Raw genomic sequence first — 11,560 nt, 5'->3', positions numbered from 1 at the left:
GTCGTCAAAGCTTCCGCCACACCACCCATTAACACCCGTCCTCAGCAATCCGATCACAGGTGAGCAGCTCCGGGTGCGAAAGCGAACGCACCCGAGAGGCGTCGAGGACACATTGAGAACCGTCAACGCGGTTGAAGAGCACTGAAGGGGCCGTCCGCACAACCGCGGTGTCGTCTGTAATTACCGATAAACACGCAGTCGCATTTCTTTCGGTTCGCTTTAACGCAAATTATGTCTTTGGGGTCTTTTAACTGTCGAGGTGAATCCTCTGTTCAAAATGGTTTCAGCTATGGAACAGATACGGCAAGATCCCTTTTTGATTAAGTAACCACCAGAGCAGAATGGCCGTCGCGGAAGTCTTCCTCCGACATGTTGGCTTCTCCCGCTGGTGCGGCGGTTAGAAACGGCACATTTGCTCGTTGCAGTCGTGAAGATGCACGTGTTTCGTCTGCATGTGTTTCATCTGCACGTAGAGCATCTTTGTGAGCTCCTTTTCACTCGTGGTCACTTGAAAAACTTGTGGAGAAAGTGTGATATAGCTCCACTTGCGTGATGACGTCACACAAGTATCCACGTTGATATGAACAGCCAGATCAGTAGGTCTGAGAAAGGCCACAAGTCGGACTTGAACCCCGTGACCTTCCTGCTGTGAAGCAACAGCGGTTACCGCTGCGCCACCAGTTTGCCGTTTGAATTGGCTGTAAAGACTTGCTTGTTTTCTTTTATTACATTAAAATGCCTTCCCATATTCTCTTGAGCTTCTTCTGTCCTCTGTTTTATGGCACTTTTTCTTAATGTCTCATTTGATATTGTGTAATCGCACTACCTTGTGCCTTTTTTGTTTTTCCCGTGCACCTTTTATGTATTTTACGAATAACTTTATTTTCCTTCATCTGTATTCTTGTCTTTCTTACATTGTACTTTGTGAATCCAAGGTTAAGCGCATTATTCTAATGAACTGGTTGGGTAAATTGGTTTGTTTGTTTTCACCTTGAAACCTTTTGCACTCGACGTGCAATTCATCCAAATTTGAAAAAAAAATAAAAAAAACCTGTTTTCTACATTTAAGACTCAAATTTTATGTAAATACGGAGAAGCAGCTTTAATTCATGATATTCTATCTACACCCACCTGTTAATCTGATGGGACAGATTAACACATCAATCTGATGGGGATTTGATAATGAGCTCCAGCAGGTAAAAACCACTACATATAATAGAAAGAAGAATCTGCTAACAACAAACCATTTATATTTATATTAAGGAATAAATAAAGTGAAAGCCTATAATGGCTCTGTGCAGCATCTTATTTATATCATTGAATATATGACAAAATCTGAACTGAACTGGTTCTTAGAATTCAAAGCACTCTGGAAATGATGTGAAATGGAGTCATAGAGAAAGAAAATATTTACAAAAAAAAGTCATTTCACTGTTAATTGTTACGACACACAGATCCAGAGAGATGGGACATTAATCCATACCGTGTGTGAATACTTTAGTGTGAATTTGCAATGCTTGCTTGTGTGTCTGTGTGTATGTGTGTCTGTGTGTGAGCGTGTGTGTGTTGTGTTAATAGACAAATATCCCTGAGGACAAATGACGAGGAGATGATATCTTGTGAAGTGTGCCCTTTAAAAATAGCAGGGTCGCTGTCCACTTTACTCCGGCTCTTTGTGTGTGTGTGTGTGTGTGTGTGTGTCGAGGGGAGGTGTTGACACTCCTGCAAATCACTGTGATGCATGTGTACATGTATGTGAGTTTCCTGCGTGCGTGTAAACAGGTAACATCCATTAGTATCTGTCATAATGCATGACTCAGTGAGTACTACATGAACTGTGTGTGTGTGTGTGTGTGTGTCTCTAAATATGTGTGTCTGCAAACAGATATTAGGAGCATTAACCAAAGCCCCTGTGACTGATGCACATGGTAATGTGAAATACAGCTTCAGGGTGACACAGACAGAGAGAAAGATAGACCGTCTAATGCTAATAAAAGAGATGATGAAAGAAAAGAGCAGTATGAAACAAAGAGCATGCACATTCATTCAAATGGCATACATATCACGTAACCTAATTCATAATCTTTTATGATTAAAAGTTAGTCTTATACCCCCAGGCCATCAGACTGTTGAAAGTCTGTCTCAGTCTAAGTCGCTCTACTTGTTTGGAAACTGTTAGCATCTCCCGGCAGTGGCGTTGTCGTGTGTGGCGTTTGTAAAAAGAAAAAAAAAGGAAGCAATGGCATTCTATATTTTACTTTATCTTGTCTTGTGCTTGGAGGATAAGGAGTTTGACTTCACATATGTGAAGACAATGTCTGTTAATTTTTAACTTGACTACTAACTTGACTACTAACTGCTGCTAGTGAACACATCGTATGACACCAGAACATCACATCCTGCATGCCTCGTGATTAAACGGAGGCGAAACAGCCCAGACCCCCCCCCCCCCATCACACCTTCATTGCATTAATAAAGAGTGGGTGGAGGGAATACAGGTGCATCAGTCGAGTGCTGAAGAATTCGACAATGTTGGCAATGTCATATTAAACACACACAGTTACAACATTAGCTTACATTTTCAATGCCATGTTGTCACTGTTTTGACTCTGTTATGACACTTGCACGTTGCTCCGATGCTTTACATTACGTAATGATAAAATGGATTCAGAGGATGGCCACCATTCAAGTGGCAAAGCATGACCTGAGATGAACAGGTAGGCCACCATCAGGCCATATATATACATATACAGTATCTGATGAGATATTTAAGTCTGGACTGAGAGACGTTGTCACCTACACTGTAAGAAATCACTCAGATGACTGTAGATAAAAGATGGCGTCTGAGTAGAAAGGAGACGAGAAGGTGCAGAACATTTGAAAGAATTATGGAGATGAAGAAACTCGGAGAGAAGAGAGGAGCAGATAGGATGAAGGAGTCGCTGAAGGACAGGCGGAAATCTCTATTACACACAAACACACACACACACACACACACACACAGAGACACACATTTCATATGCAACACCCCCATTAAAATCTAGAGATAACGACCTACAAATTTCTCCCAAATGGACTCTCCACCCTGCTGCCTCATCTTGTTTCACTCCCCCATCTCTCCTTGTCTCTCCCACCTGTCTATCTCTTATTGCTCCTCTCTTTCATCACTCCCTCCGCTCTATGACCAAAGCCTATCGGAGGTTGAATCAATGACGAGATGTCTGAGGACGTCTCTGTGTGTCTTTGGGTGTTTTTGTGCATATAGCCTGGATCTGTTCATTTCCCCCCCACATTATGCAGATATTTTTTGATTGGGTGGTTTGATGCGCTCCGTCTAGCTCTCTTCTCAGTATTTCATGTATCATAAAATGGGGGAGCACATTCATAGTGAGACTGTGCATGTGTTTGTGTGTGTGTGTTTCCTTGAGGATGCTAACTAGTGGATGCTAAATAATGCAGCGTTCTGCTGAATGCCTCTCCTCCCTAACAACATCCCCATTAGTGATTCGGGGTTTGAAAATGTTAATGCTTTTTACACAGTCGCTCCTCATTCACGTCAAACTGGAGTAGATACAGATACCACGGATGCCGCAATGCATGCAACAAGATATGCTAAGACACTCAGACGAACATGGACACTGACACATACATGTTAAAATATAGGCCAGAAGCACAGCTGGCTGAGAAAGAGGCTTAGGAGACGGGCCTTTTAGTCTTTCTTCATTGTACTCACAACTGTCTCATCTAACAATGTCTTGTTGATTTCTAGGGTGCGTTTTTTTTGTTCATCATCAGCAGCTCACACAGGAGTACGTCCTCATAGAATAAATGTTAAAGGGAAAAAAAGAAAGAAATGATCGATGGTTATTACAATCTCAAGATTCACAATTCCCTGAGTGTTGCAAGAAGGAAGTACACAAACCCGATCCTTTCCGCAGCGACTGTTTCCGAGCGCGGCGTTCCAACGATCACACCGAAAAGTGCGGCTTCAAAAGATCTGATCTCACGCCAACTTCCCCCTGCCGGCAAAGCCCGTGAATGTGTTATGAGATTTTAGTTGAAACAGTTTCACTCTTCACTCCCCCATTAACCTACATTAAAATACATTTTCACATTACAATGACACATGTGGCCAGATTTCACTATATGACAATTAAACTACTTCACAAAGGGTTAATATTTACAGAGAAAAGCTCGTTTCATGTGTGAGTGTGTTCTGATCATTAAGTCTATGGACCTTGGATTCTAATGTTGATTTTGTTTCCCGTGGTCCAAACAATTCAGGAGCAAAACTGGCTTCCTTTTGGGAATCTGCTCCAACGGGGCTACCAGATGATTTTAGTATTACACTAAATATTAATATCCAATAATCACCCGTCCAACATGGTGGCATTTAATCAAATGTGGAGATGTTGCTTTACACAGGCAGCATCTAACAGCGGCGAGAAGCGCAGCTCGGGAACTGTTTGCAGGCAAAGGGAGCGATGCTAGGCTTCCGAGATGAGGCAAAAGAAACCCGACTCACACTGCTGCATCGAGTATTAAAATGCAGCACCGTGAAACTGGCATTCCTTTTATTCTCACTCGTTTAAATTTTGGGCAGCGCTCAGCTCACAAGGTGAAAAGAAAGAGCCCCTCATTTTATATTCTGATAAGAAAAAAAAGAGAAGCATAAGAGGAAGACTTTATTTTATTTTTTTCAAATGATTGAATTGCAATGAACTCACAGTGCAACAGAAAATGTGTGCAGTTTAAACTGCCTGAGGAGGAAAGGGAGAAATAAATATGCTCTGCACGCCTCCTTTTGTTTTTCCTCTCCCTCATTTGGATTGGAAATGGAGCATCTTTAAAGGACTTCTACATGTCAATGACAGATTCATATATATAAAGATGTATGGCAAATTTGTATTGCTTAAAACACATTATTTATTATTTAATATGCACTATAAGCTCAAAGCACGATGGCCTGCAATTCTCATTGATCTGTTGTTGCTTTTAAACCGATCTACAGGTGTAGAAGCACCGTGGTTGTATTTCTGGGAGCGATGAGGTGCTGTCGGGAATCACCGCAGATCCCTCTGGATTGCACCATCTGCTAAATGTGTCCCGAGAAATTCTTTCATTTTCAAGGTCGCCACACTGTCAGATTTCCAGCCATGCGGCCTGTGATATAGAAAACATCAAGGTTAAACTGTTTTGATGGTTTCCGTAGGTGATCTCCCTCTCTCCTCGTCTCTGATGATGCAACCTTTCCTCACTCCTTACCAAATGGCGATAACTACTGCCCAGACTCTGGCCCCCTCTCGCATGTCTATTTTTTTTTTCTCTTCTTCCCATCTTCATTGGGGTGTTTTTCCCGCTGCATGGAATCCAAATGCCCTCCCTAGAAGCGAGAGGAGCACTGCCAAATGCAGGCCAAACAAATCTGACTGAGTTGTTTATCGCCAACGCTTGAATGTCATCTTGGCAGAACCTGCAGCTAGAGCTGTTGTGTGGAGAGGAATGAGAGTAATTACACAAACTGACAGACATAAACACACACACAAAGATCGCAGGAGATGCAACAGCGCAATCAGAGACGCAAACACGCCCTCCACTGTTTTCCTAATGATAAATAGACGGAGGCGATGCTTTCATGTCCTTTTCATGTTCTCTCTCCTTTCTTTTCTCTCTCTTTCTTTTCTGCATCCTTGCAAGTTCTTGTTTCCTCTTCCTCCTCTCACCTTTCCATCTTTTCCTTACTCACTGGTTCAATGATTGGAGACAAATTGCAGACAAGTTTCATCATAACCCCCCCCCTCACTCTGCATCTACTGGCCTTGTTGCCTCCTGCCAAACACATGTAGGCGCACACGCAACTTGTAGTTCGGGGTAACTAGCAACCAATCCGTGTCAAGAAGAATGAGAGCAAATGGAAGGGAGAGAGAAAAGGAAGTTCACGGTTCGTATTCGTGTATATAAATGTTCTCATTCTGGCAGCAACCTGACAACGCTTCGCACAAACACAACTTGAATATCTGCAAATACTCATTTCAATCCAATTTAAGATAGTCGTTCCAACATTTAAACACAGATCTCCTCCTTGCTTTGATGAATTGCAACGCAGCTTCGATTCATCCGTTCATCCGCCCAATCTGATTAACCGGCTGGTCTCGCCAGTGAAAAGTCCTCCTAGATGCGAGGAAAGCGATGAGTGTTATGCCTCCGAAAGTGGCTTACTTAAACAAACACAAGATGCTCTGAATTACCATCTCCAGTAATGTCTGCTACGGCTGAAGGACATTCAGAGTCGCACATTTGGAGTTTGTGCAGACAACAAGCTGGATGTTGTGATCAAATCCATTCTGAGAGTTCAGAGGGGACAATATTCACATGGCTGATATTTTAGAACTCAGTGGATGAAATGAGATTCGTGATTTTTAAGCAGTTTATGCGATTCTTAAATTATACGGTATCTGAAGCTGTAGGAAAAAATTGTGATTCTGCAAAATACAGAATCAATGCGATGTATCATCTTGGGGGGAAATGGGCAATAATGTGTTATCTCACCTTCGGAGACTATCTTGTGAAATTATCATGGATTAGTGCTTTTGCTTTTGAGGCAATACGTGTTTAGACTTTGTTCCGTATAGACTTTGGAGAAAAGGTTCATCCTCTGAGGAGTTTCAAATACTTTCAAATACTTTTTTCCTTTTGACATTTGAAGTGTATGTCAGTTTGTGTACCTCGATGTACCTGTAAATGGAGGTTGCCTCTTAAAACATCATGGGTTGTCTTCCCGGGACCATGAATATAATAATCAGATTGCAGGAAAATCTTCACAAACCACCGTCTGACCAACAGCTGCGTCCCAGACACTCGTTCAGTCTACTCTTTCATGTTACCTGCGAGGAAATTGGTCACAACGCTGACGCATGGTGTGAATTCATGTTGCGACATTTACTGTCACACGCTGGTCAGCCGCTATCTTTAACATGTGACGCTGCCAGTGAGCAAACGTCAAACGTCACTCCCATAAAAGGATATCCTCCCTGGTCACATCACTGTGTGTTTGTGTGTGTGTGTGTCTTAATCTCATCTAGCCAATCCTTAATCAGGTCTCTCCAGTTTTTCCCCCGGTTTCCTTAGCAACAACCTCTCACCATTCAGCCTCACATCCTCCAAACTGATGTGTGTATGTTTGCAGACATGTTTGTGTGTGTGTGTGTGTGTGTGTGTGTGTGCATACTTGTAACCATTGTCCACATTTCCTGTTATTATGAGTTATGGTACATGTGTGTTTTCTTGCATGTTGGTTTCACCAACTGTTTCACTCTGAATTTCAGGAGAGTTTTATGCTGGAAACAAATTCTACCTCTTTTCTGTTTGCCATTGGATTAAACATTTTAAATGCAAAATCTGCATAAAAATTAATTAGATTTCATCTACCTGAGCCTCCCTCACCTTTTGCTCGCTTCCCAAGCATGAAGGAGAACCAACAGTGACAAAGGCCCTCTCTGTTTGGTTTGTTCCTTCTGGGCTCCTGTAGAGAACATGGAACTCGATACGCCTATGCACTGCATACACTAATGAGTACATTATGAACGTTACACTCCACATAATTAGGACTTTAATGGCTGATAGTTTATCTTGAGGTTTCAGCAGATCTTATGAAAAGTGACATAATTAGTTATTGTACGACCACAATAATCAAAATCAATCAATTGCAACATGACCGAATAACATTTATGAAAAGCTTGAGCGTAGTTGAACGTGACTCCAGCATGTTGCCGTGCACCATGTAGGAGTCTTTACAGTGAGGTTTAAAAAAGCTGCTGTCCGACTGGTCAGAAGTTTCCATCGGTTCAACAGGAAGGCAGAGGCTACAGGCCTCGGACTCCGTGCACGAGTGTGTGATATATTCTGCTACTGTTTCAAAGGGAGGAAGTTGGAATGACCCTGGACATTAGAGGGATTGCTCTGCTCCCAGCTGCAAAAAAAAAAAAAGATCAAAATATTCCTGATGGTCACTGGTGCCAGTAAAGGTTGCGTTTCATCTTGCTCAATTCACGTTATTTAGTTTGCATGTCTCTGCTGCTCAGTAGGGGTGATTCACGAGGGAAGAATGAGCAGCGGAGTCATCCCAATGAATCCTTGGTGAGGGGAACGTTGCAGACTTTGATCTGCTGACTGCAGCAAACTGCCAAAAGACGTGGAAAACGTTGCGGAACATGCAGAGGCGACTGAACTTATACAGGCAAAAATAATAATCAGCAAGCAAATATAATATTGTTTAAAGTGAAAGATGGACATTTGAACATTTGATCGACTGATTGACATTTGGCTGGGGGGTGTCATTGCTTCGTCTGTTTCTCTTTTGCATTTAGCATTAACAACGTTTCTATAGTTGGAGAGCAGCTCCATCAGTTTTTATGCACATGTGATTCCAGATGTAGGCATTGGTTCTGATCAGATTTCACTTATTATACTTCAGGGGACACTAGTAATTGGATCAGGACTCTAATCGAGATCTCATTAGTAAAATTACCCAGATGTGATCGGGTCACAGATTCATTATTAAATATTTGATTGAATTAAATCACCATGAATGAATTTTTTGACCCTAAAACATAAATTGAATAAAAGCAATGATGCCTGTATTAAATTATTAAATACTTGTCCTATAGTGCCCCTGTGAAACGAATCCCCCCCTCCTGATACTTTCTCTTCTTCTTTCTTTCTCACTTCTGTTTCTCTAAGAGATGATTCCGCTTTGTTTTTCTTCTGTGAACTTAACGAATTCAGGTCAGGAATGCTGAGTTTTTCCTTTCGATGTGTCGCTGGATTCTTGCTCTCTCGTGATTTGCCAGGTCGAATGCTGTAAAATAAAACAGGCTTGAATCTAACGGAATACAATAGATTCATTGGATAAAAACAAAATCCATTTCTTTCTAATGAAATCTCTGTATCTATTTGCCGTGTCCTCCTGTAATGTGATTGACTTTCTCACGTGAGAGTCAGAGGAACAGAGCCAGTAATTTACAGCCGACGAGCGGACCAATGGGATTACATGCAGCTGCAGATTTGAAAGCTCCTTCAGTTTCACACTGCATAATCTCTTAAGGACTCATCCAAGCGCTGGAGGACAGATGCATATTTCTCTTTCCATTCTGTTGTTTTCCTACCTCCATTAAATTCTGCATATGTTGCTCGTTTTTAGCAGCTTTGATTGAGCCGCTGCCATAAAAGTTTCTAAAGAAAACTAGAAAAGCACTCGGAGAGCGCAGACCTCCGCCAAGCAGCTCACTCCCCTCCTAATTGGATTTACCCCGTTCACTTGGTGATCTGGATCATCACCAAAATGTTCTAAATTGTTCTTGGTATCTTTATACACCAACCATAAAAAGTAAAAGTGAATCAGAGTTTATGTGTATTTTATAACAGATTTTTGAATCCATATAATAACGATATAATATTGTGTTTTGAAAAAGCCTCAATTATAAGTAAATGGAAAAATCTGGATCGCGACAGTATCTGCAATACGGATCTAATCTGGATGAAATTCGGTAGTAAAATAGAGGTGGTCACCCTGCAGCAGGTGAGAACCCAAATACACGACAGTAGAGGGAAAATCCAGAAACTGAGATTTATTGTCAAAAACCGGGTAGTCAGGCAAAACGAGCAGACGACTCAGAAGAGCGGCAGGCAAAGGGGGAGTTCAAGAAATCAGGCAAGGGTCAAAAACCGGGTGACATCAAAAACAGGCAGGGCAGGTACACAGGAGTCCGGATCAGGATCAGGATCAGGATATGGGAATGACGGCGCGAATCACGACAATCTGGCCAAAGGTGTGTTGTCTGAGCAGAGAATATGTAGTGTCCAGTGAGCACAGGTGACTGATTGACTGATTGCAGAAGGAGGATGTCATCTCTGTCATCGTCTCTCTGCCTTTTTCCATTTTTCCATTCATGTTTATACTCTTTTTATTACTTAATTCTATTTAGCATGCTCATTTTGTTGTTGTGTTACTCAGCTCAGTTAAATTCCAGTTAATCATCTTCTTGTATTATTAGAGTTCAATAAAAATAATTAACTTAATGTTAGACACACCCCTCACAAATGTCTGTCTGTGTTTGACTTCTATGAAATGCAACTGAAACACAGCGGCGAGTAATTCATTCTGATGGGAAGAAGATGTAACTTACCAAAATGCACAAGTTCAGAGGGAGTCCACAAAGTTTTGGTAAGAGTGAGCAATCATTCCTCCCCCTCACATCTGTCAATGTAAATAAAAAAACGGCTGCACAAGAAGCGACGGTTAAGACGACCACGCACTAGTTGCCTGAGAAGGTTTGCAATATAGGGTGCGTCCAGATGGAGTTGTGAGAGGTGAAAGGTTGCCTTCTGTTCATGCATGCACGCCATGATTTGCTGGTTTCGGGAAAACTGAGACCAAAAGTTCACGTGAGACATGATGTTACCGATGCAAAGATAAAATGCTCCGTGTTTTATAAACGCATCACAGTTTTAATATGAGCTCTGGAAGACAGCGAGCAAGTCTGTCTCTTTAAGTATTGTGTTTTAGCCTGTTTTGATGCTGGGTGGGCTTCGCGAGTCCCGAGGGGTGTATAGCAGGCGACCGGCATGGGTCAAGGGTCACTTCTGAAAGACGCACCCTACTCTTGTTTCACTTTCCCAAAGCAAATATACACTCAGATGTCGAGTAACTCGACGATTATCCTTGCGATGTTTAATTTTGTTTAGTTTGGTTCAATGTTTAATGAATAATTTTTTTGCTGAGTAATCGTTTGAGGTCATTAGACTAATTTGTCAGGACTCCAGGTAGTGAGGTAAGCCTGTGTTCTACGCAGTACACAACATGAATGCACACCACTACTTGAATGATGCGTTTGGGTGTCTGCATTTATTTAAGGAGCGTCACTCTTCCCCATCGCCATGGCTACAAAAAGGTCAGAAGAAGCCTGCAGGTACGATGATGACATCCAGTCAAAATCAGAGGGGATGGGGGGGGGGGGGGGGGGGGCTTTACCCCAGGCGACAACAGCATCTGGAGTGTGTGTGTGTGTGTGTGTTAATCTGAGCAGAGTGTGTTTAAAGCACATTGGGATGATCTGCCCTCATAGGGGAGAGGAGATGAGGGGGTGGGCTTAAGCTTGTTATTAGGAACACCAGTCAGATCCTCTGAAGGGACAGGAAATCCCTTCGTGTCTCCGTGATTGTCCCTCCATCTCTCTCTCTAGATTCGGCGTGTGTACCCCCCCACCCCCACCCGCAGCCCATCTAACTCCCTCCACCCCTCCAACTGATGTAATATAAGCAGCACTCCCCAGAAAGCAACAGAAAATTGATTGTGATAGGGTTAAGCCGGTGGTAATGTCCACACACACACAAAACTCCTCATCCAAAGGAATGGGATTATTATAAAGTGCTGCATGAGCTGTAAGACCTGCTCTGATTTTCATTATCTAGAGACATGGGATTCAAAAAGCAAACAGTGAAGAGATTTTAAGGTTAAAGGACAATTTCAGCTTTTGTTTGTTGTTGTTGTTTTTTTACTCAA

The sequence above is a fragment of the Brachionichthys hirsutus genome, chromosome 7, assembly GCF_040956055.1.
Source record: "Brachionichthys hirsutus isolate HB-005 chromosome 7, CSIRO-AGI_Bhir_v1, whole genome shotgun sequence".
NCBI lineage: Eukaryota > Metazoa > Chordata > Actinopteri > Lophiiformes > Brachionichthyidae > Brachionichthys > Brachionichthys hirsutus.
The sequence above is the reverse complement of the archived record's forward strand: the minus strand, read 5'-3'. Positions refer to the sequence as shown.